The sequence below is a fragment of the Geotrypetes seraphini genome, chromosome 3 (genome assembly GCF_902459505.1).
Source record: "Geotrypetes seraphini chromosome 3, aGeoSer1.1, whole genome shotgun sequence".
NCBI classification, from domain to species: domain Eukaryota; kingdom Metazoa; phylum Chordata; class Amphibia; order Gymnophiona; family Dermophiidae; genus Geotrypetes; species Geotrypetes seraphini.
In genome coordinates, this window is record NC_047086.1 from 218,375,105 (window position 1) to 218,400,455 (window position 25,351).

The following is a 25,351-nucleotide window of genomic DNA, read 5'->3' on the forward strand; positions in this document are numbered from 1 at the left end:
TTCTCAGACATTTGAGCTGTCAATCCTGTTTCCTCACAGGGCTATTTTCCTGTCTGGCTCTCAGCTAATGGAAATGTTTCTCTACCTGTAGTCCCTGCTCTTCCTCAGCCAGGAAGCAAGTCCAGTTGCCCAATATGGTTGCCCAATATGGCATGAAAAACATGCTAGAATGAACCTGAGAATGGTCTCCAAAAGGCCTCTTCCTTCAAGATTCCCTAAATTGTTCCAAACTAGACCAGTTGCACCAAACAAGAAGTTTATCTATATGCTGAAGTCAGAGAATACCAATGGACTGCCTGGCTGTCTGAAGCTATATAACAGTTTGTCACTTTCTTTACCTGCTGGAAGAAGTTTGCACTCACTGTTTTTGTCTATTAATGACAAAGAAGAAAACCAAAAGGACTTTCCTATAAATCTGCAATTGCTTACAAACACCAGCATAGAAGACCCAAGATGGTGCTAAGTAACAGCAATGGTGATTTGGAGATTTGAAGTTGGAGATTTTCTACTTAAATTTTTATTGATCAAGAAGTAAACAGGTAAGTATGAAGCTTGCCCTCCAAGTCTTTGATGCAACCTCTACTCTCCAGGACTCCAGTAAGAGATTTTCTTGCTCTCCTTCCTCTTCCTTGGACACATGTGTTACATGGGAAGTAGAAAAGCACCCTCCCAGCTAGACAGTGAAGCATCTTAAGTCCCGAGGGCTACCCTGTACCTTCTGCACCTGCCCAGCAACTTGGAAGCTTTGACTCAAATGTCAATTATAGATTAGTAGAGGTGGCAACAGTTGTGAAGAAATTAGTAAACTTGGCTATTACAGGAAAAGCATGGAAATAGGGGATAGCAGTGGCAATAGTGAGAGCTTCAAGGACAGCATACAATGGAAGAAATTTAATGTCAAGGAGTCAACAGGAGACAATGCAACATGCAGTAAGTTATCTTGAATCTGAATCCTGATACTTCTGCTAATACTATTTCAATCAGGAACCCTAAAGTTCCAATCATTAAGCCCTCTGTCACACTGAACAGTTCAAATTTACCTATAGAAATCAAGTTTTATTTCATATTGATAGAACATAAGAATTGCCATACTGGGGTTGTACAAAGATCCATCAAGCCTAGTGGTGTCCAACCCAGATCACAAGCCCCAGGCAGACTTCTAAAACGTAGTTTCTCTGCTACCTGTCTATCTCCAGGGTTAAGCAGTGACTTTCCCCAGGTCTACTAAACCTTAGTAACAGTTTATGACCTTTTCCTCCAGGAATTTGTCCAAACCTATTTTTAGACCCAACTACACTAACTGCTTTTACCACATTATTAAGTAATGAGTCCCAGAGCCCAACTGTGCATGGAGTGAAGAAATATTATCTTATTTTAAATGCACTGCTTTGTAAAATCATTGTGTCCTCTAGTCTTTGTGTTGTTTAAATGAGTAAACCAACAACTTGTATTTACCTATTCCACTGCACTTGGGATTCTGTAGACCTCTATCTCCCCTCACCCATCTTCTCCAGGTTAAAGAACCCTAACATTTCTAATCTTTCTTCATATGAGGGTCATTCCATTCCATTTATTGATTGCTCTTCTCTGTACCTTTTCTAATTCTACTATAGAGATATAGCTACCTGAACTACACACAGAACTAAAGATGTGCTCACACACCATGAGCAATACAGAGGTATTATTTATCCATTTTAACCTGCCTATTACCTACTATATTGTTTGTTTTATTCTGTTTCCTAAAAATTCATAACAAACTATTTGCTTTTTTGTCCACCATCATACACTGAGCATCCAAAATAACACTTAAAGTTGTTTTCTCAGTAGTGACTTCTAACATGGACCTGGTAATATATATCTGTGATTAGGGTTATTCGTTTCTATGTACATCACTTTGCAGTTGCCCATATTAAATTTCATCAGCCATTTGGATGCCCAGTCTTCCTTAATTTCTCACAATATGCATGCGATTTACCGTAACTTGAATAGTTTTGTGTCATCTGCAAATTTGATCACTTCAGTTGTTCCCATCTCCAGATCATTTATTAAAATATTTAAAAGCACAGGTTGCAATATAGATCCTTGTAGTACTCCACTGTTCATCATCCTTCAATGAGCAAACTGCCTGCTTTCTATCTTTTGACTAGTTTCCAGTCCTATTCCATGGCTTTTTAATTACCTCAGGAATCTCTCAAGGGATTTTGTCAAACACTTTCTAAAAAATCCAGGTACATTATATCAACTGCCTCACTTTTATCCAGTTTATTTCTACCTTAAAAAATATAGCAGTTTGGTGAGGAAAGACTTCACACTTAGCTAAATCCATGCTGGCCGTCTCATTAAACCATATCTATTCATCTTCCATTACATTAAACTTATAGACTGCTTATCACACATCCAGGTGGTGTATAATAACTCATGCACAATAAAATCATAAAAGAATAAAAAGAACCATGCTAACAGCAAAGCATAACAAGACCCGTAAAAAACAAAAGGAATTGACCCCAAAATATTCACAGAGAAGAAAATCCAGAGAAAACCAAAAAAACTCTGTGGAGTGACAATGTTCCTGAATGGACTTTATTTGAAAGTCCCAAAGGTACACTGAAATCATCCACATAAAATAAATTCATCCACATAAAAATAGGTTATCCACATAAAAGCCTTAAAGGACCTAGTCCTGTATCCCTAGTAGGGCTGTGGAGTCGGAGTCGAGGAGTCAGAGTCGGAGGAAATTTCGGGTACCTGGAGTCAGAGTCGGAGTCAGAAGTACAAAAAACTGAGGAGTCGGAGTCAAAGTCGGAACACTTATCTACCGACTCCATTTTTGAACTTGGCATACCAATCACGAGTGATTCTTTCAGCTATAGCACCCACTATTTACACAGCACAAATGCGGCCTTAGAACCTTGATTAAAAGCAAAAAGAAGGTGGTGTCGAAAATGCTCATTTCTCTCAACTTGACATTCCATTTTAACGATCTGAAAATTAACCAGTGCTGAGGAGTCGGAGGAAATTTCGGGTACCTGGAGTCGGAGTCTGAAGTACAAAAAACTGAGGAGTCGGAGTCGGAACATTTATCTACCGACTCCACAGCCCTGATCCCTAGCGGACTAGGTCCTTTAAGGCTTTTATGTGGATGAATTTATTTTATGTGGATGATTTCAGTGTACCTTTGGAACTTTGGCACTTTCAAATAAAGTCCATTTAGGAACATCGTCACTCCACAGTTTTTTTGGTTTTCTCTATAACAGGACCCATAAAATAAAACAGTACACAAAGTAATTCAAATGACAGCACATATCTAATATTTAGCAAAGGACATAAAAAGACTTGAAGCTGTCCAGAGGAAGGTGACGAAAATGGTAGGTTTGCGTCAGAAGACGTATGAGGAGAGACTGGAAGCCCTGAATATGTATACCCTAGAGCAGGGGTGTCAAAGTCCCTCCTTGAGGGCCGCAATCCAGTCGGGTTTTCGGGATTTCCCCAATGAATATGCATGAGATCTATTTGCATGACCTGTAACTGTACATTGAGCAAAGGAGGAGGGGCATATCCAGCTCCTTTGTGAACAATTCAAGATGTAGGAAAAAATCATGATTAAATGAGCTGCCTTATCAATGCTTTATATCTAACTTTAGATGTTTACAAGAAAATTCTTTAAAAAACTGAGAGTGATTCAGAATACTGCTGTTCGCCTCATTTTTGGTTTTTGGTTTGAAACACCATTGGTTACCGATAAGAGTCTAGAATTTTGTTTAAATTTTCTTGTATTTGTTATAAATCAGTTTCTAGATTGTCACCAGGTTACCTTGTACCTCATTTTTCCTTGAGTCACGCTAATAAGATCACAGGCAGCGTACACTTGTTTAGTTATCCTTCCATAAAATCCAGTCGTTATAAGAAGTTCCTTGAGAGAACCCTCTCATTTCAAGCCGCTAAACTGAATTCATGGCTTGGAAAAATCATTCTAGAGGTCTCTTCCTATTTAGATTTTAGAAAATTAGAGACACAACTTTTTGATAGGTTGGTATCTTAACGCACTGCTATTTTTTAACAAGTCTTTTTAGTTCTATTTGATGTATTTATATCTGTATTACATGCATCAACTTTGCCGGTTAGGTTAGTTTTTTAACTGCATTCTTTTTTAAACTGTTAATTAGTTTAGATTCAGCTGATATTTTATTTTTATTATATGCATTTCTTTTGCCTGTTAAGCTGGTATGTTATCAGCATTCTCTTTATTTTTTAATGTATTTTATCCGCATTATATTGTAAATGCATTCCACTCATTATTGTTAACTTTCTCTTATTCCAATCTGTTGTATTTTATCTGTATTTTATGTACTTGCCCAGTTTGTTGTGAACCGCCTAGAACTTTTTTTGGTATGGCGGTATATAAGAATAAATTATCATTATTATTATTATAACTTGCTAGTGTTTGTGTCATTTCCTTTTTCCTTTATTTGAATCCTTCCATTTTTTGAAAGATATTCATTTGGTTGTAAAAGTCTCGTTTATCTTACCTTCTGACTATGCCAGTTGTCTGTCTTCCTTCCGCATTAATACGTGAGATACACATCCGACTTTGGCTCCCAAGATGGCATTATTAAACAATATCCACGCCCAATGTAAACTGTTTGCAGCTCCTTCTAGATATTTTTTACCATGTTATTACAGTTGCCCTTTTGAAAGTTAAATGCTAACTTAATCTCCTTAGTGTTGTCATTTCAGTTATTAACTTAAATTTGATCACTTTAGCCAAGAAGTGCTCTCAGTTACTTCCAATTCAATCCTTTAGTTTTTTATACCAGGTCATCCTCTTAAAAAGAAGCTCAACTCGGTTTACATAAATGATAAAGAACATAGACAAGATGAGAGAAAAACCCACACTAAAAATCAGTTATGGGAAATGACGTGCAATCCTAAATCTTCTAGTAGAACTATTTGTACAGTAGTTTTTGAAAAAGTGTTGTTTTTAGAGATTTTCTAAAATTATAGAGAAGAATTAGATCTGATCTCTACAAGAAGCTAATTCCAGATTGAAGTGAAGGTGTATATAAAAGAACAAGAAATATAGCCTGGTACCTTTAGTCCCTTTTTGATTATAAGAAATTTTGGGATACTGGAATTGGAATTTTAGGCATTTGAACTATATGGACTAGAGATTATTAAATTACACACAGTGAGTTCATTAGTAGCAGTTTATTATGTAGGCAATTTAAATTAGTTTTTTCACCCTATTTTTCCTTTATGTGCTTTCCTAATCATAAAGGCTGTAACTACAATCCCAATTTCCTTTTTAAAATCTCAGTGTCAACAGTTATTTTATATAAAAATTATTTATTTTCAGACATCTCTTGTGTCTGGTTAATTCATTTGGCTTGTTTGGAGGGGGTAAGGGAACTTAAGAAAATAAGATCTAGAAGATGAGGAGAGAAAACGTTTTAGATGAAGATGGAGGAAGAGTACAGGTTCAACACAGCAAGGGGAAGCCGGGAGGCAGGGGGAAAGTAGGCTCAAGGACCTGGAAAGGTAAGATCCAGGATCAAGTGAGGACAAATGAAATTTAATATTGAATGTACAAAGTGATGCATATAAGGAAAAATAATCCTTACTATGAAGATGTTGGATTCCATTAATAGAAGTTACCCAGGAAACAAAAATAACCATTTAACAGCAAGATATAACAAGGCATAAAATAAAAAACAGTATGCAAAGCAATTCAAACAAGAGAGCATATATTTCTAACCCAATAAAATAGGCCCCTAAGTGTTTACAAAAAGTCAACTGTTCACGCAGAGAAGTAAAAGTAGGAAGTTCCATCAGAATGAACCTGAGAGAACGTCTTGGAACCTTTGTGGTTAATACACTGACATTCTCAGCTCAGTGTGCAGATCAGGAAATTTCTAGAAAGAAATGGAGATTATAATAAATGCCTCTGTATATAGATCTATGGTGTGGCTTATTTTTGAGCACATAACTCAAAACAACTGACAGCATTAAACTAATTTCCTAAAACTATTTCCTATTCTTATTAAAAAGTCCTCAGTGCATGCCAAACCAACAGTCAAATTTCTACGGCTTGTTCAATGTCTTGGCTTGTTTTTCTTCATCAGACTTTTTGGGGTTGTTTTTTTTTTTGTTTGTTTTCAAAGTGCTCTGTGCAATTCATATATGTGTAGAGCTATTGTTAAAATTTATAAATACTTCAACACTTCATACATCTTCTTAGTTTGAATAAAACTAATTTTAACATAAGTTTGTACTTAGCTTCGGCAGTAGCTTATCCTGCTTTCAGCATCAGTCTTTAAATGTCGGGTGGGACTTGCCAGCTCGTCATTTTGAGCACGGCATGCAGTTCTGGTCAGTCACACTGTGGAGAAAGGCTAAACCGATTATGGCTCTTCAGCTCAGAGAAGACCAAATTCCGCATATAGCATCCAAAGCTGCATGCGAAAATTGGTGTGCATAGTCAATTTGTGCGTGCAACTTGTTTAACAAGCCAATTGTCACTGATATTTAGCAATTAATGCCTAATGATTAATGTTAATTGGCATTAAGAAGTTACGCGCATAACTCTGAAAGTGCATTCTATAAAGAGGTGCATGTCACTTCGTGTATAAATCTCAAAAAGGGGTATGGCCGGGAGGAGCATGGGCAGATCATGGGTGTTCCTAAAAGTTAGGTGCACTGTTATAGAACATGTCCAAACCATGCACAACTTAGGTGCGGGTATTTAGGCCTGGTTTTCCTTGGCCTAGATGGCTACACCTAAATGTTATGCTGCATATGGCTGCTAAGCACAATTCTATATATAGTAGGTGCCTTTTATAGAATTGCGCTAAGTGCTGTTCTGATCAGCCCCAATTATTTAAGCGCCATATAAAGAATTTGGCCTTCAATAAATAAGGTAGAAGTCTATAAAATCTTGAGAACATTGGAATATGTGAATAGGGAATACTTATTTTCTCTTTCAAATGGTATTAAGCCCAGGTGGCACATTCATAACATTTTGGAGAAGTTATTTTCATTCAAACTTTGGAATTTGTTGCTAGAAGAAGTGTTCAAAGTAGTTAGCAGAGCTGGTTTTAAAAGAAAGCTTAGACAAGTTCCTAGGAAAAAGTCCATAAGCAATTGCTAGTGATGTAGTCTTAGGAAAGTCACAGCTTATCTCATGGTGTCAGAAGAAAGGAATGGATCTACTGTCTGGGATCCTGCCATGTACTTAGGACCTGATTTGCCAGAGCTGGAAACAGGATGCTGGGCTCAAAACAACTATGGGTCTGACCGAGTATGGCAAATCTTGTTTACTTTTGTTAAAAAAAAATAAAATATGTATAGCCTGTATTGTCCCTAAATCCAAGATTACATAATCACCTACTTAAAAATGTAAGAAGGAAAGATCCACACGTAAACACATTCTTCTCTCACTCCTCTGAAGTCCTTCCCAACCCCTCCCTCACTCCCTTAACCCTCTCCAATCCCCTCATCTGTTCCTTAATCTTCTCACTCTCTTCCTGCCACTTTCCAATTCACTCACTCCCTACTCTCCTGCACTCCAATTCTCTCACACTCTGCTCCCTTTACACCTCCTCTAACCTCTTTATTCTCCCCACAACCCAGACATGCTGTTACTTTTTTTCCTTTACACTCCCCCAGGCACCTCCTACAACCTCTTCTTCTCCCTATATCATCTATAACACCAAATTCTTTCAGTCACTTTCTCCTCCCCTCCCCCAAATCATCATCATCACCATCATATGCAATCACTAATCTTTTCAGACAAGTCAAGGTTCAGAAGACAGCAGAAGAGATGCATAATCTTGAGCCACATCCTCTTTACGTGCTGCTTAGGGCCAGAGAGCTATGGATTGAACCATGTGGAAAAAGAGCAGCACATTGTCTCAGAGCAGCAGATGTGGCAGATGGAGCTGCACTGCCCCTGTTGCCCTCCAAGTTGGCACACTAGGGAGAGGGGGGCGAGAAAATCAAAGGGAGGAAATGAGGACAAAAACAGCAGGGGCCTGGGTTACATTAAGCCACACATTAGAAGTCTTCTGTCAGGGGGGGAGTTAACTGCTGAGACATACATTATTATTTCTTGTGTAATACGGTACATTATTCTTGATATTTAAAAAATTTGAAATGCATAAGAAAATTTAACAAAACATCCTTAGCACTCAGTATATCAGAACTTGCTTGGAGCGCCTGCCAAAATAAAATCCACCAATACCAGGATGCAGAATATCTTTAGTGAGGTGCAACATAATCACAGATACCATACCAACAGCAAAAGAAATGTAAATGATGTGGAACAGAAGTTACTTAAGTACAAATCTGACACTTCTGTTTTTTTTACTGGAATCCAAGGAAAGATCCTCCATATACTTGTATCAAGCCTGAATGAGCTAGCACGACATGAGGTGGGAAGGGATCCCTGTCTGCAGCTTCACCAAGGATATTATATGCACGCATTTAAGGAAAGATTTCAAATAACCCTTTTGCACTAAACCAGAGTGAATAGTACAGGGTGCATAACTTCTCCGTTTTGGTGCCGAAACAAAGGCTGCTGCCCCCCACAGAAGTCCTCCCACAGTCATTATTTTTTAGCCTAGCACTAATCTCTAACCACTGAGAGGCAGGCACGATTGAAATTCAGCTGAAAAGAACTCATTCCACTCATTAAAGAAACAGTTATTTGCTCTGACTTTTTACAGATTCATCTAATCCCTTTTCGAGGCTTTCCATGCCGAAACAAAAGAAAATCTTGTTCCATCAGTTAATTGTGCTATACGATGAGCCAACTAGATATTAAAATTTAGGCTTAATTAGCCGTTCACAATTAAGTCTAATTTGCACCATTAATTCTAAGATGAAGATAATATGCAGAAGCCCAATAGCATTAAATAGTCTCTGGCATGCTTCACTTTAATGTAGCCACTAGCAGGGCAGAACAGTTAGCTCCCACTCTCAGGTTCTCCTACAAATATGGCTTAAGTTTCATTTAGTCTAAGAAAGCTCCACTCACCAAGCTCTGCTGATGCTCAGACAATTTCATCTAACCAATGCAGGCTAGCAGCGCTGACTAGAAAAGGGAAGATTTCCTCTAGGCCAGGGGTATCAAACTCAATCACATAAGGGGCCAAAATCCACAACATAGGCTAAGTCGCAGGCTGAATTTTTTTATTAAGATACTTAGGGGTCCTTTTATTAAGGTACGCTAACTGATTTAGTGCACGCTAAATGCGCACCTTAATAAAAGAACCCTCTTAGTCTTAGTAGAAGTATAGGGTTACAACCTCTCCAACCCCACGCCGGCTCTGTGATGTAAACAAAATAAATAAAAAAGACTTTTCCTCTCTCTTATAGGTCCTAGTTCGCATGTATTGTATTCGATTACCCTCACATTCTCCCACACCCAAGCACTCCTCTTCACCCGCAATTGGCAATCAGAAACTTCTCCCTTGTCCAGCATGTTTTTCCCTCTACTCCCCGTTCGCAGTCCTGTGCTTATCCTCCAGGAAGCTCTCAAATAATCTTGACATGGGGGAGGTCAACGAGGTCAAAACCACCCCTAAGTCTCAAAGTGCAGCAAGAAGCAAAACAGAAGACGCACTCAAAAACACGTACGCAACCTGCTACCTGGTAGCGGTACCTCTCTCAAGCCCAGCCCCTCCAGCTACGCTACGGGATCTCTCCCTCATGCTCCAACTCGCCACCCCGTCCCACCTTCAAACTTATCTTGCAAGGCGCTCATGACCGGCCCCGCAGTTTTCCCTCAGACCCGCCCTGCCAGAAACAGGAAGTGGCATCAGAGGGGGCGTGTTGCAGCTGAGGGAAAGATGTTGCATTAGAGGCGACGGGATACCTGAGAAGAAAAACTGCAGGGCTCGTTATGGGCGCTTGTACCTATCTGCTGTATATTTGTCTGGCGGCCCAAATTTTATAACACCATGGACCAGATTTGGCCCGCAGGCCACAGTTTGACATGTCTGCTCTAGGCGGTGTTATAATACAGTAGTGGTTCAATGGCATTCTGAGCTTATGACTTGAAATAACACCTGGAAAGAAGGCCAAAAAATATTTTTAAAACTTGGGATTTTAGGAGCAAAAGGGGAAAAATTTTCTTACACACTTTTATTATGCTCATATTGTTTTCTATCTTTGTTTTTCTTCATGTTTTTATTTTGATCCCTGGCACTCTTGCGTTGCCTTTTTTTTGTTTTGTTTGTTCCATCCATTTCTAATTGGTTTAATTTCCTTTCTAGTCTCTTTTTGGTGCCAGTAACAATGGAATAAGCTCCTCCTAGATCAGGGAGGAACAGCAAAAGAAACAACTCATCCCAGGACAGTGGACAACCTGGGAATTTTCTACTCATTTTTTGAAAGCATGGTTTTTAGTGCTTTTCCACTAGGACTGAAAATGCTATAGCCATAATTAAATCTGCCTATCTGGGAAAGTGAGAACTTCTGTAAAATATAACAAATCTAGTGTAACCTTGGTGGGTAAGGGGAGCTGAGACACAGACCTAGTAACTACCTTATTGAAAATGATCTCAATCTGAAATAGTGTTAAAGTTGAAAAGAGCTAAAAAATCTATGCTTGCAATTTTCACTTCTTTTGTTTGAAGTTTTTAAATGTCTTTTTCTCTTCCCCTGAGCTTTATCGCAAAAAGACACTTGCGCTTACTTTCATCTTGGGATATTCAGCTTCAGGTGTCAGGCACCTCCTGGCAATACAGCTTACTTCTATGGGGACCATCACTCACAACGATGCAATCCAGCATCAAAAACTAAGCTGTTTTCTAAAGGAAGAACCTACAGTAAACCAAAATAAATCGAAAAACACTTTTTATGCCTTCTACTTACACTTCCCCCCTCTCTTTGAGGCCTTTCATTTACTGAGCTCTTAAAAGGAAGCCATCCCAGCACAGCATCTCTCTCATCTTGTTCTAATCAAGGAGAGATCCTTCAAAGTATCTTATGATTCTTGTATCCCGCATCATCCTTATTCAGGTTCTGCATGTGTAAAAATTAAGACCTTGGACATTACTAAGAAAGTACAACAAAATATTAATATTGATAATTAATAGTTACATAATACTGTCATAAAAGCAAAAACATAACACACAACTTATGATTCCATTAACAATTTTCAAAATAAAAATAAGTCTTCAAGCTTTCCTAAAAAGGACATGACAACGTATCATTCTTATCTTGGATGGTAACGAATTCCACATTACAACTGCTCAAAACAAAAAAACATGAAAAAATGTCTTAGCCTTGACCTTAATTATTGATGAAAAACATTATTAACACCATTTGATTTCAGACAATATCTATCTCCACCTGATAACTGAACTAAAGAGGTCAAATAAAGAGGAGGAGCATGACTAAATACAGTAGAATCCCGGTTAACTGGCATTCAATAACTAGCACAAAAAAATTCCCCTCTCCCCCTGGGCAGGAACCAAAAGTTGTTGAGCATGCGCAGATGCTCAAAGCCCAGCTTAGAACTTTGGTGGCAGACTCTTTCAGCACTGGCATGCATTAAGCATAGTGCTGGTTGGGGTGGAGAGGAGGAGGTGGACAGCGGCACCAGTGGCCTCAGGGGTGGGGTGGGTTCGGTTCACAGTGAGGTACAGCAGCATCAGCGGCCACGGGGGTGGGGGAGGGTCTTGAGTGTTGGGTAGCAGCAATGGTGGTCTTGGGGAGGAGTTTTATGGAGTGTTGGGTAGCCTTGGGGGGGGATAGTTTGGAGTGGCAGGACAGCAGCGACAGTAGTTATGCCTATTTTTAAAAGTAACTCTCAAGCAGCCAGAAACTACACTTATCCAGCATCCACCAATTCCCATGGATGGCGGATAACTGGGAGTCAACTGTAAAATCTTAAATATAAGCATACAAATTTTAAATTGCACTTTTGCCTCTATTGGCAGCCAATGCAAACTAATAAACAATGAGGCCCTTCTGTCATATTTTCCGTGCTGCAAAAATTAATCTTGCCACCATACTCTGAATTGTCTGCAATCTTTTAAAAATAATTTGGAGCACCTGGAATGAAAGATTAGGTGCTTACTCTTCTTTCTGATAGAAGACATAGGATTCTGTACTATAGCTATTCTTTCCCTTAGTCACTCAAAACTTCCAATTTCTCCCCTTTAGCACTGGAGAACAGGTGGTCCCTTTTCAGTTAACACCAAAGCAATCAAACTCCACTGAAACAGAAGAAAAGATAAGAGGAGCACAGGAAACTTCCCCGGCAGGAAACCATATTCTGTTCTGCTCTGTAACATATGATAAAACAACAATGATTAATAACCATTAACAATTTAACATAGAACAATAAGATATGCACATGACTGGCTAGGAACCAAACTGCTAAGTGCAACTAGTAGGAGCTATAAGAACCCTCCAAAGGAGACAAGGAATAGTAGCCCTCCCATTCCAGTAGCTTGTCTCTGTTAAATCTTAGATACAGAAGAGGTCCCCAGACGGACACCGGCAACACCTGAGGAAGAAATCAGGAGAATCATAATCTGTACCAAAGCAGTGCCAGATGTCTAGGGAGGGATAGATGAGCTTGCCCGCAGAACCGAGGACCCAAAAGCAACATCCTCTAAAGACACTACATCCACTCTGTAGAACCTTGTAAAGGTGTGGAGAGTAGACCAAGTAGCCGCTCTACAAATGTCAGCAGGAGAAACAGCCCGGCACTCCACCCAGGAAGCCACCACACTTCTAGTCAAAGGTGATGCAATTGCGTAAGGGGCTGCATGCATGCAAGGTAGATCCAAGAGAGAAGCATCCTGCAGAGGATCATATGGATCCTAGGTTAGGCCTTCCAGAACAACATTAAGGTTCCAAGACAGGAATGGCCTACACAGTGGGAGATGCAATTTGAGTGCCCCTCTCAAAAAACAAGCGATGTTTGGATGAGACGGCAGTAACTGCTTGCTTCTCCGAGCGCTAAAGCATGAGAGGCCAGTCACCTGTACCTTGAGAGATGAAATCGCTAGGCCCTTTTCAAGACTGGCCTGTAAGAATGCTAAAATCACTGGGATAGGAGCCCTCTCAGGCTCCTTAGGCTCCTTGGTGCACCATAACTGGAAGGCCTTCCAGGTCTTGGCATAAGCTGCAAATGTCCCAGGCTTCTTTGCTCTAAGAGTCGTAATGACAACCTCCGAGTAACCCTTACAAGTTAGGGTCATATGCTCAAGGGCCATGCTATATGACCAAAAGCACTCTGGATTCTCCATAGAAACTGGGCTCTGACAGAGTTGACTGGCAACCTAAGAGATCCGTCTCTTCGGAGGCTTACCAGATCTGTATATCAAGGCCAAAAGGGGCCAGTCTAGAGCCACCAGAATCACCTTCATCTGGTAGCTCGCTATTCTGCGGATGATCTACCCCGCGGCTGAACAAGGGCATGCAGCTTCGTGGCGGCTCTTTGAATGTAGATGCTATCTGGGGTTATTTTTGATTATAAATTAACCTACCATGACCACATCAGTAGCATTGTTACATCAACCTTTTTCAGACTTCGTCAAATTCGTTCAGTTTCGCAATTTCTTTGTTCAAAATCACTTAACATTCTAATCCATTCTTTGGTGACTTCTAAAATTGATTACTGCAATGCCCTATTTAAGGAAATAGCTCAAAATGAAATCAAACGTTACAGATTATTCAAAATGCTTCTATTAAACTTATATTCAAAGCCAGGAAGTATGATCACATGACACCTTTCCTTAAGAAAGCGCATTGGCTTCTGTTAGCTCACCGAATAACATATAAATTAAGTTTGCTTACATTCAAATCTTTACTTTATAAAACGCCTGCTTTTATTTTTAAACTATTGATTCCATACACTTCAAATAGAACATTGAGATCGAATGAACAACACTTACTAACAATTCCTTCACTTAAAATTATTAATACAAGACGGCAATTTATTTTTTCTATCACAGCCCCTCAAACATGGAACTCGCTCCCTATTTATTTAAGAGAAGAACGCAGCTTGGATAAATTTAAGAGCAAATTAAAAAGCTTTCTTTTTAAGGATGCATTTGATAATTAGTAAGCCTTATTTTCAACTTTACTGTATAGCTTCACTGAAGTGTACTGATTTTTCATTGATTTTTCCTTTCCTCTTGTTTTTCCCTTGAATGTCTTACCTACTATCAAATAATTTGTATTTCCTTTCCCTACTTTTCCTTGTGTTGAATGGGTTTGTCATGTTAGTCCTTAGTCTTGCAAGACTTAGTTTTTGTCATTTGCTGTATTGTTCCCTAAATTTTGTAATTTTAGTGATATGTACATTGCTTAGAATTCTGATTAAGCGATTAATTAAATCTTTAATAAACTTGAAACTTTCACATACTTGGCTGTGGCCATGAGATCCATTTCCAGTCTTTCCCAGTGCTGAAGGTGAACGCCCTCTGGGACAGAGACCACTCCCCCAGATCCAGAGACTGCCAGCTGAGAAAATCGGCCTGGAAACATAGAAATCGACGGCAGATAAGGGCCACGGCCCATCCAGTCTGCCCATGGGTAACCGAGAGGACTTATAAATGAACTTCAGCCCACTGGAACAACATCTGCACCTCTAGGCATATGGGAGTACTTCTCGTGCCTCCTTGTCTGTTTAAATAAGCTACCGCTGTGGCATTGTCCAAAAACACCCAAACTGCCTTCCTACTCAGGAAAAATTGCAGCTCCTTCAGCACCAAATGAATAGCTCAGTTACAGGTAATTTATGGACCACTTGCTTTCCGATAGGGTCCACTTCCCCTGGAGTGGGCGATCACAGAGGTGAGCCCCCCCCCCCCAAGATGCTCAGGCTGGCGTCGGTCGTGAGGGTCACCCAAGAGTTGTTCCTGAGAGGTATGACCCTCAACAAGGCATCTCCCTGGATCCACCAACATAAGCTGCGCTTTGCCACCAAAGACCAGGAGAGTTGCATTTGTAGAGAGTGGCACTGCAGTAACAACCTGAAAAGAAGAGAGTCCTGGAATGGCCACATATGAGCTCTTATCCAGGGAAGCCCAGCACCTGAAGGCAATGCTAGGCAATGGGACTTAGTAAGGCCTAGATCTCCAAAATATGCTGCCTAAGTTTCTATATTCATAGCTCAGGAAGAAAGACATGGCCCTGCACCATGTCAAAGCAGACTTCCAGATATTCCAAACACTGAGTCAGCTGAAGGTGACTTTTTTGGAAGTTAACTATCCAGCCAAGTCTTTGAAGAAGGTTCACCACCTGCTGCACCGTGTTCTCACCTTCCATTTGAGAGGAAGCTCTGATCATCTAATCATCCAGGTAAGAATGCACCTGGATGACCATCCTGCTTAGGTGAGCCACTACAACCATCATCACTTTGATAAAGGTGTGTGGAACAGTAGCCAACCTGAACGGAAGCGCCACAAACTAGAAGTGCTGCTGAAAGACTTGGAATCTTTTCAGTGATCTGGAAAGATGAGGATGTGAAAATATGCCTCTGTTAAACCCAGAGAGGTTAGGAATTTCCCCGGAGCCACTGCCATTACAACAGAATCGACCGTCTCCATGTGAAAGCAGGAGACTTTCAGCACCTTGTTTACTGACTTCAAGTACAGAATGGGCCTCCAATCTTCTGTGCCTTTCTTGGGCATTATTAAGTATATGGAGTATCTACCTGAGTCCGATTCATTTTTAGGAACTGTTTGTATGGCATGAATGTCCAAGAGTCATTGCACCTTAGCTCAGACCCTGGCCTCCATTTCCAGCCGTCCTGCTAGGGAGTCGTAGAACAAATCTGGAGGGGGCAGAGAAATTTCAATTTTGCACCCCTCCCGAATAATGTCCAAAACCCAATGGTCTTAAGAAATTTGTTCCCTTTCCCTCCAAAAAGCCGACAACTGCCTGCCAATGCGAGGAAGGGCAGCCATCACCCTGGCATCATTGTGGTTTTTTGATGGCAGAGTCACCGTGGGAATCTGAGAGTTGCTGGTGCCTGTAACTGCCAAATCTGTCTGGACCCTGGGATGGGCTTCAGAGAAAAATAGCCTAAGGAGAACTGTTGGGACTCCTAGAGGTACGAAAACTACCTCTGCTGCCCCCAGTGTAGCGATAGCCCCTGCTATCTGGGAGGGATTTGGGTTGGCGATCCATCACACTGGCCATGAGGTCATCTAAACCCTTTGAAGGGTAATCTGCTGAGAGTGGTCTTGGAAGCAGATACACCACCCACCCACAGTCTAATCCAGAGGATGCAGAGGGCAGAAATGTATTAAGCTGAAACCTTGTTCATGACTCTGATGATGTCATAAAGAGCATAATCCACTCCCTCCTTAATCATCTGGGGACAGGCGTCCCACACCTCCAAGAAGCTTGTATGACAGGCTCTTGTCACAAAGAAGGCAGCTTCTGCAACTTTGATACCCAAAGACAGCACTTCAAATTCTCTTTTAAGGACCACATCCACTTACGGTCCTGTGCGTCCTTCAGCATCACTTCTCCTTCACTAGGAAGGCAGGTGCACTTAAGTCACTTGCACTATTGCGGAGACCACTTTCAGCTGCAAAAACAGCTAAGGGAAGTCTGGAGCTAACAGATAGAGCCTAGACATTAGAGAATGACACGGTGACAAAATTCATCACTGTTCCTGTCCCCGCGGATAACCACGGGAAATAATTCCATGTCATTTTCTAGTGTCTATTTCAACCTCAGTCCTTCTACACCAGAATTCTTCAAAGCAAAGCTTGTGGGTCAGTGGTTGTGGCCATTCATACTCTGATTCTTCCCTCCCTCTTTAAAGAATGACATGAAGATGGTTTCCCGCGGTTATCCGCGGGGACGGGAACGGTGATGAATTTTGTCACTGTGTCATTCTCTACTAGACATAGCTTTGCCCACCTTTAGATAGCCTTCACGCGACTCCCATTGTCAGTGACTAAGGAGGTGATGTCTAGATGAGCAGGAACTCTGTGCATTAGTGCCGCTCATAAGAGAATACAGAGGTGGAAGCTGCTGGGCATCAACTTCAACACAGAGAGGGTGTCAGAGATGATGTGAAACAGAAGCGGACCCTGACCATGGACTCCCAACCATGAAAATCCAAGAGATGCTTAGGGGGGAGAAACTTCACAGCCAGCTCTTTGATACCAAGAGGGTTGTAACACAGGGGTCCACAGCCTGTGCTCAAAGCTCTGATAAATCAGCAGGCAAGCCAGCTCCCAGGGGAATGGACCCCAAGCTCCAAGCAGGCTGGCTCCACAAATACTCCAAGAGATTGGCCTGGGAGCAGCAGTCTACCCAAGCAGGACTGCGTTCTTTCCCCGGAAGAGTATCCCAAGAAGGGAACCTCTGAGCACCAAAGCCACGCAGAAAATTTGAAACTGACAGCAAAAATACCCCAAAATAATAAAATAAAGTAGAGCAGATCAGAACACACCTTCCAAGTTCACTTACAGAAGGAAAAACTGAAGAGGGAGCTGTTCTCCAGTGCTAAAGGGGTGGAGTTGGAAGTTTTGAGTAACACCCTTCTGCAAAGTTCATGACTAGGGGGAAGGAACAACTACAGTACAGAATCCTATATCTTCGCTACAGAATAGACTACATTACTGTAGTCAACTTGTGAAACAAAAAAAACACTTAAGACTGAATCTAAAAATATGGCAATCAAAATATTTTCTGATTGCTCTTAACTTCCTTAGTAACATAAAAGATGTTTTCACGACTATTTACTTGAAGTTCCACAGGCAGCTAGCTGATTGTCTACCTGAATACCTCAAATCTGAGATGACAGATCTAAATTATAATGTTCAATAGAAAATGATTTCCAGGGTTTCCAAGTAAAAGAAATGTAGTTTTGTCTCTATTTAATGTTAACCTATGAGAAGATATCCAACAATCTGTCAGATTCAAATTCTCCTTTATTTTGTCTAAAAATAAGAATCACGATTTTGAGAAACTGGAAACATAATTGTGATGCCACTGATGTAGATAGATAGATAGATAAAGAGTTCAACCCCAAGTTTTCCAGATATCTTCAAGTGAATGTATCAAAGCATTAAACATGATAGGGGAAAGCAGAGAAACTTGAGTATGCTATTTGTTCAGTAATTTCCTGCATTTTCACTCTATACTCTCTATTCATCAGAAAGTCAGGAAACCAATCCAATATTTTGCCACAAATTCCTAAATCATTCAGAATAGATATTATAATATCATGTTCTACCAAATCAAACACGCTTAATAAATCAAACTGCATACTTCCTGATCCCTACTCAAGAAAGATCTACCTCAATTTAATAGGCTCCCAACACTGTTTTAAGGCAACCTTTTTTTCTGAACCCTGTCTGAACATGATGTAATATATCAAAGTGATTCAAATAAAATACAAGCTGTTTGGCTACTCAGTCAGTTGAATTTTAAGATCACCTGTCAACGGTAAGGCACCATGTCCTAAAGTATTTCATATGCTCAGTGGGCAATTTAACAGGACATCAACTTCTACATCTGACCTGACCCTCATAATCCTAAATAAAAGCATTCTCCCACCACTTGCTTTGTGCCATCAAATCAGTTCAGAATGGCAACAACTGTCCAAAATGAAACCATTCCAAAGCAGCTTCATTAAACCTTGAAAACATAAAGTACATTTATGTTATTTTTTGTCAGAATGAAACAGCTTGCTGAATAATGCAGTTTATTCCCCTTCAGATAACAGATCATCTCCTCCCTTCCTCAAGTCCACAAAATGCCCTAGCTTCTCAAAATATATCATTTGTCTCCTTACATAAGTCAAGATTTCCTCTTCCTGGATCTGAACTTGGTAAATGACAAAGTGCAGACAGCAATGGGATTTGGATGCTGGACTCTGTACTCAAGAAGAGAACTTACCTCATAACGAGAATAAATAGCACATTGGCAGGAGTCTGTCGCAGCTTCTAAATACTCAGTGGTCTCCCCACCTCTCAACTGCTTCCTCTAGTAACAGAACACTATTTATTACCTCCAAAAAGCAAGCAGTGAGATCAATAACAGATGTCCTATTTGCATATGGACTATGGCTGGGGCTTATCTGAATTTCCATGTGAGGATCTAGTATTTTGGTAACTTGTTCAATTACTAACTGTAAACAACTATCCCCATATTCTTAGCCATGCAGTTCCTGAAATTAGCCACTATATATATATATATTAATAGCCATCAGGAATTTCCTTCACAAGTTTGCAAATATCTAAATGAGTTTAAAAGTCAAGATGTGTTCATTTACTTATAGATTAGCCAGTTTAAATGAACATTTAGTAAACATATAATAGAAATCGGAGGGCATAGTGAGGACTCTGATGACTAAAATACTGCAAATTATGTCTAAAATATCAGAACTCAGCTGTTAAAATTTGAAGGTGCCCTTAAGATAACCTTTAAAATATTTAAATACAGTTTGAGGATTCTTAAATATGATTCAACCAGCTAACATTACTTTATAAAACACCAGACAACTCTGATTCCTCGATAAGTGCCATCGATTCGAGTTCGAGTCCTAGCGACTTGATAATGCTCTCACTTTAAAAATGAAAAAAAAAAAAAATTATTATTATTATTTGTCCGTTAACCTGTGAAATGCAAATAAGGCTGACTCCAACAATGATCTGTCGAGATTGAACATTAGAAGCTGAAAGCAGGAGAGGCTCAGAAGAAACGAAAGCAAAGCATACATAGCATCCTGTTAATAAACACACCTCAAACTTGCCCTGTTATCAACCTCTATTTCAGTACTTAGATCCATACCCATGCACTTCGATCTCGCCCTGCAGCAACTCTACCACCGGGCTCTTGCCGATGCACCTCAGTCCTGCCCTGCAGCACCCATTCTTCTAGTGCACTTTTTCTCCTTGCCCTAGAGTCTTTCTACTGGAGCGTGTGATCATACTGGTGTTAGGAAGCTACGGCCCTTGCTCCTTCTCCAGTGGGATGGCTTGGCTCTAAATTTCTTTGCCTCTGATGCAGGGTCTCCCATTCCCCCACTATGTAGTAGACTTGCATCTCTCTAGTTCTAGGGCTCAATGTAAGCAGGGTCTCTTCATACAGTAGTGAGGGGGGGGGGTCTGTTTCTCCATAGTCCTTCCCCAAGCCAGGGATTTGTTCTCTTGAGACCGGTTCCCTAGGTAGAGAGGCCTTTGTTTCTGGCGGGGGTGGTCTCTGCCTCACTCTCTGTCTGAATGTCTATTGGAGGGTGAGGGGGGTTAGCCCTCCCTCTGACCCAGAGACAGCAGTTTTAGTTGTTCTCTATCTAGCAGCCCATCAAGTCTCTGATGGGGAGGGGGAGGGGATTAGATAGGGCTACGCTGGTATTCAGGTCTCCCTCCCTTCCCCCAATTAAGGTCTTTCTTTCCACCCCTTCTCTCTGGTACCCTCCCAACCCCGGGTGAGGGTCTCGTTCTCTCTCTCTCTTAACCCCTCCCCCTCTCAATGCGTCACTCCGTCCTCTTCAACCGGTACCTACCGCTGCGGTCCGGTGGGGGATGGCGTTGGAGGCTACTCCGTTCTCTAAAGCGCCGGAGAGAGACACTGAGGAGACCGGCTCGGGGGAGGGAGCAGCAGCCTGCGCGGCGCGCGAGCCACGGGAGGGGGGGGGAGGGGGGAAGGGGGCGGAGACACGCAGGCGCCGCACGGCCAATCAACGGACAAGAACCGCCCCAAACAAACTACATAATGAAACCGAAGCCTGTGAATGAGCAGCGCGCGGGTAGGGGCGGTGCCAGAGGATCGGAGGCGGGGCAGCGCGCTGCAAAAGTGCTGCTCATGACAGCGCGCGCGGATGTTGGCGTGGCGGATGGAGGCGGAGAGGGAACGAGATGACAGGACGACGCAAAGATTATGTAAGCGCGGAGGGAGGAGCGTCTGTGGATGCACTCAGGGAATGTGGGCGTGGCCTCCGGAGGTGGAACGGAAAGCGCTATGCTTAATATGAGGCTGCAGCAGAGTTTTGGAGAGGAGGTTGTCTTAGAGCGCGGCTCGCTGAGGACCTCTAGCGGCGTGTGCTGATCATTAATGCAATTTTCAGCCATTTGAAGAGGATGGAGAGAAATGACAGGAGAGCTGAGGATATGTGACCTCCCCAAAGAGCAGGAGGCACTTGATTCTTTGGGGGTCAATGGTGTAGTAAGGGGGGAGGGTCGGTTCCAGGGGACGCCAGCTCCTGTCCCCCTGCTCCTTCCCACTCCTCCTCCACCACGAACCTTCATTTCCCCCCATCGTACTCCTTGCTCTTGGCTGGTGCAAGCACCAACTCCAACTTGCTGCTTGCCCCAGCGTCGGCTCTCTCTCTGACGTCACTTCCGGGTCCCGTACCTAGGAAGTGATGTCAGAGGGAGAGCCCGTGGGCAGCAACTTAGTGATGCTGCACAAGTAGGATTACCATATGGCTCCAGAAAAAGGAGGACAGATAGAGACAAATGGGCTTTGCTTCCATTTGAAACAGTGGAAGTAAAACCTGGGTGTCTCAAGCTGTCCTCCTTTTTCTGGAGCTATATGGTAACTCTATGCACATGCCAGGAGAGTTAAAGAAGTATAGAGGGAAGGAAAAGGGCGCACTTGGGAATAGGGGGAGTGGAGAAGAGAGTAGGGGAGGGGTGCCACCACCCCAGGTGCCTCTCACCCTCGCTACACCACTGTTTGGGGGGAGTCGTTGAATGTGTGCTTGTGGATAGTAGAACATTGTAGGAGAAGTTGGAGGCCTTCTTGCATTAGTGTGAGGGGGAACAATATTAAAGAGGCTGAGGACTAAGATTAAAACTTTTGGTTATCCTGATTCTCCCATTGGAGCCCTAGTACTGAAAGGGACTTCTGATGTACTGACTGCTTGTGGAGGGAAAGTCTAAGAGAGTTTGCCAGAAGAGTAGACAGCAGAGTGAGAGGAGAGAAAGTGGAACTTGGAAAGTTTCACTGAGAGAAGATACAGTATAAAGGACTTTACTTTCCAAGGAATCACCAGGAGAGGACAGAGTAAAGAGTGTGTGGAGACCCATCTCAAAAAAGGAAAGCATGAGTGAAAAGACTCTGCTTGCAGAGACTGTGAAGTGTTTCAGCTTGGCGGGCCCTGGGCTGAGGAGATCCTGGAGTTGCTCACTGCTCGTATTAAGGAATTGTATGAAGAGATTGGGGAACATAATAGAAGTGTTTCTGAAGTGACTTTATCATAAAGAGCTTGTAAAACCATTCACACCAGAAGAAATTGTAAATAGTTTATGCATTGATGCTGCAATCAAATTCAAGTAAAAGTTCCATTTATCAATTGCACCTTGGTCTCAGCTTGATTCCTTTGATAAGAGAATAGAGTGAGGACAAAGGGCTAGATTCACTAAGCAAACCGATCGTGTACCAACAGTTTGCGACCCCTTTGCGACCTGATTTCCCTCCAACCCAATTCACTAACTTCTGTCCTGATCATCCTCTGATCTGCGCATGCAAATGAGGGGGAACGGCAATCAAATGTAGGCAGGCAACGATTCACTAAAAAAAAAAAACTGCAACACCGACTGGGCTAGCCAATCAACAAACAAGCGACTGCTGGAGACCAGTCATTCATGTTGTTTCCAACTGCATCTCTTGCTCTCTGCCTCGATTTTCCTGCTCTCTCTGCCCCCGACTCGCCAGCTGTCTCTGCCCCCGACTCTCCAGCTGTCTCTGCCCCTGACTTTCCAGCTCTCCCTGCCCTGACTTTCCAGCTCTCTCTGCCCCCAATTCTCTGCCCTGAGCACTGCCCTGCTTCTAATCTGACCTTCCCCCGCAGTGCGAGCTCGTGGTTTTAACCCGCGGGTTTAATGCGAGTTAAAACCATGGTTTCGCTAAAAAGTTTAAAAAAAAGGTTGCTGCTCTTCGACGCATGCTCAAACCATCTACAGATAGTCTGCGCATGTGTGGAGATCACTATAGAGCAATCCGGGCAGTCGGTTGGGGATGATTCCGATTGCCCTCATTTGCATAAGAGCGATTTGTGAATCAGCCCCCCGGACATGGTAACCTCCATCTCTGTTTCCTCCAGTCCATTCTGTCAAGCTTTCTTCAATCCCTGCCACTTTTTCTTCCTTTTCTGAAATCACTGAAAAGGAAAATGCACATTTTCTTTCCTCCTTCAAACTCACTACCTGTTCCTCTGATCCAATTCCCACCTGTCTACTCAGCACTATCTCTCCTACTGTCATCCCTTTCATCTGTTTTCCTCAATATTTCACTTTCCACTGCAACTGTTCCTGAGGCCTTCAAACATGTTGTAGTTACACCACTCCTCAAAAAATCTTCACTGGACCCTACCTGCCCTTCCAACTATCATCTTATCTCCCTTCTCCTTTTCTTATCCAAGCTACTTGAATGTACTGTTCACCGTCATTATCTTGACTTTCCTTCATCTCAAGCTATTCTTGACCCACTGTAGTCAGGCTTTCGCCCTCTACATTCTACAGAAATTGCCCTTGCTAAAGTCTCCAATGACATATTCCTGGCCAGATTCAAAGGCCTCTATTCTATCCTCATTCTTCTCAATCTATCTGTTGCTTTTGATACCTTTGATCACCACCTACTCCTGTCCTCACTTGGATTTTGGGGTTCTGCTATTTCCTGGTTTTCTTATCTCTCCCATCTGACTTTTAGTATATGTTCTGGTGGATCCTCCTCCACTGCTGTCCCACTATTAGTCGGTGTACCTCCAGGCTCTGTCTTGGGACCTCTTCTTTTTTCCATTTATACACATTTCCTTGGTGTTCTGATCTTCTCCCATGTTTTCCAGTATTCCCTTTATTCTGATGACTCCCAGATCTATCTTTCTACTTCAGAAATTTCTTCAGGAATCTAGGCCCAAGTCTCAGCCTGCCTGTCCAACATTGCTGCCTGGATGTCTCACCACCATTTAAAATTGAACTTGGTTAAGACTGAGCTTCTTCCTTCTAAGCCCACCTCTCCTCTTCTCCCACTATTTCTATGAATAACACTCATCCCCCCTTGTCTCATCAACTCACAACCTCAGGGTCATCTTTGACTCCTCTCTCTTTCTCTGAACATAGCCAAAAGACCGCTAAAGCCTGTCGTTTCTTCCTCCATAATATCACCAAAATCCAACCTTTTCTTTCTTAGCATACTACCAAAACCCTTAACCACACCCTTATCACCTCTCGCCTAGACTACTGCAACTTACTTCTCATAGGTACTCTTCTCCTTTAGCGCCAACTTCAGTCTCCGCGCCAACTTCAGTCTCCGTCCCAACTTCAGTCTCTCCGTCCCTTGCAGTACCATATGCCTGGAACAGACTGCCTCAGTCAGGACATCAAGCTCCATCTCTGGCAATGTTCAAATCTAGGCTAAAAGCCCACTTTGTCAAGGCTGCTTTTAACTCCTCATACTTACTTGTAACTTATCAATATCTGTTTCACCATTCCATCTTTGAAATGCCCTAACCCCTATTTGTCCTGTTTGTTAGATTTGATTAGATTGTAAGCTCTGTCAAACTGGGGTCTCTTGCGTGTTTAATATATAGCAGTGCGTTTGTCAGGCAGCGCTATAGAAATGATAAATAGTAGTAGTAGGGTATTGCTATAGCGATACCCCCATATTCTTCTAAATCGTAATTCTATAACAGGGTGCCTAACAAGAGAGGGTAAGCAGCTGACTAATTGCAACCTATTCTACAAAGAAAAGTTAGGTGCTAAACAGAAGAAAATATACCTATATTTAAGTTGATGCAGCCTGAATTTTGGTTTCAGATTCGGCACAGAAACTAGCCCAAAATGTGGATTTGGGTTTCGGATGAAAATACAAAGTGGTCAGTGAAACTGCACTTTTTTGTTTTAGAGTTGCATAATAAGGAGAAAGACTAGCTGAGACGTCTCATTGCTTCTAAGTCTCCCCAAATCTTTTTTTTTTAAATTCTTTATTGATTTTTAATCTAAACAGTGCCATACAAATGAAAGAACAGTAGGTGTTACACATACATTACACTAATATCCATATAGGTAACATAGATATCATTCAATAATTTCAGTTTCTTACATATAATAATAGTACAATATATCCTAATATATAATGCAAATGAAGAATAAAGTTACCCAAATGACGCTATCAATATTTACTTCCCACCTTCCAACCCCCCACCCCCCCTGGATGTGTAAAGGTAAATGAACTAAAGGAAAGATATGATAAATATAAATATATGATTTTGCCTGTAGTTTGTTACCAAATGGGTATGTTACCAGTTTATTTTCAGGGGTCAATTTACAAAAAGCTAAATGTTATTTTGACAAAATTTATTTGGCTAGGGAAAAAAACAAGAATCGCTTTAGTATCTCTACAAAAACCAATTGCGGAGGGT

The 25,351-nt window shown here is 41.7% G+C and overlaps 1 protein-coding gene across 2 annotated transcripts in view; it reads right to left on the reverse strand.

Annotated features, from left to right (window-relative positions):
- Window positions 1–20,778, reverse strand: part of SPATS2 (spermatogenesis associated serine rich 2) — a 139,897-nt gene extending 119,119 nt beyond the window's left edge. The window contains exon 1 of one of the 2 annotated variants that reach the window (XM_033938066.1): window positions 20,495–20,778. The gene's annotated coding sequence lies outside the window, so the exon portion shown is untranslated. Of the gene's footprint in view, window positions 1–19,779; window positions 20,168–20,494 lie in introns of those variants that run through there. The other variant, XM_033938067.1, reaches the window with a different exon arrangement.
- Window positions 20,779–25,351: the final 4,573 nt, after the last annotated feature.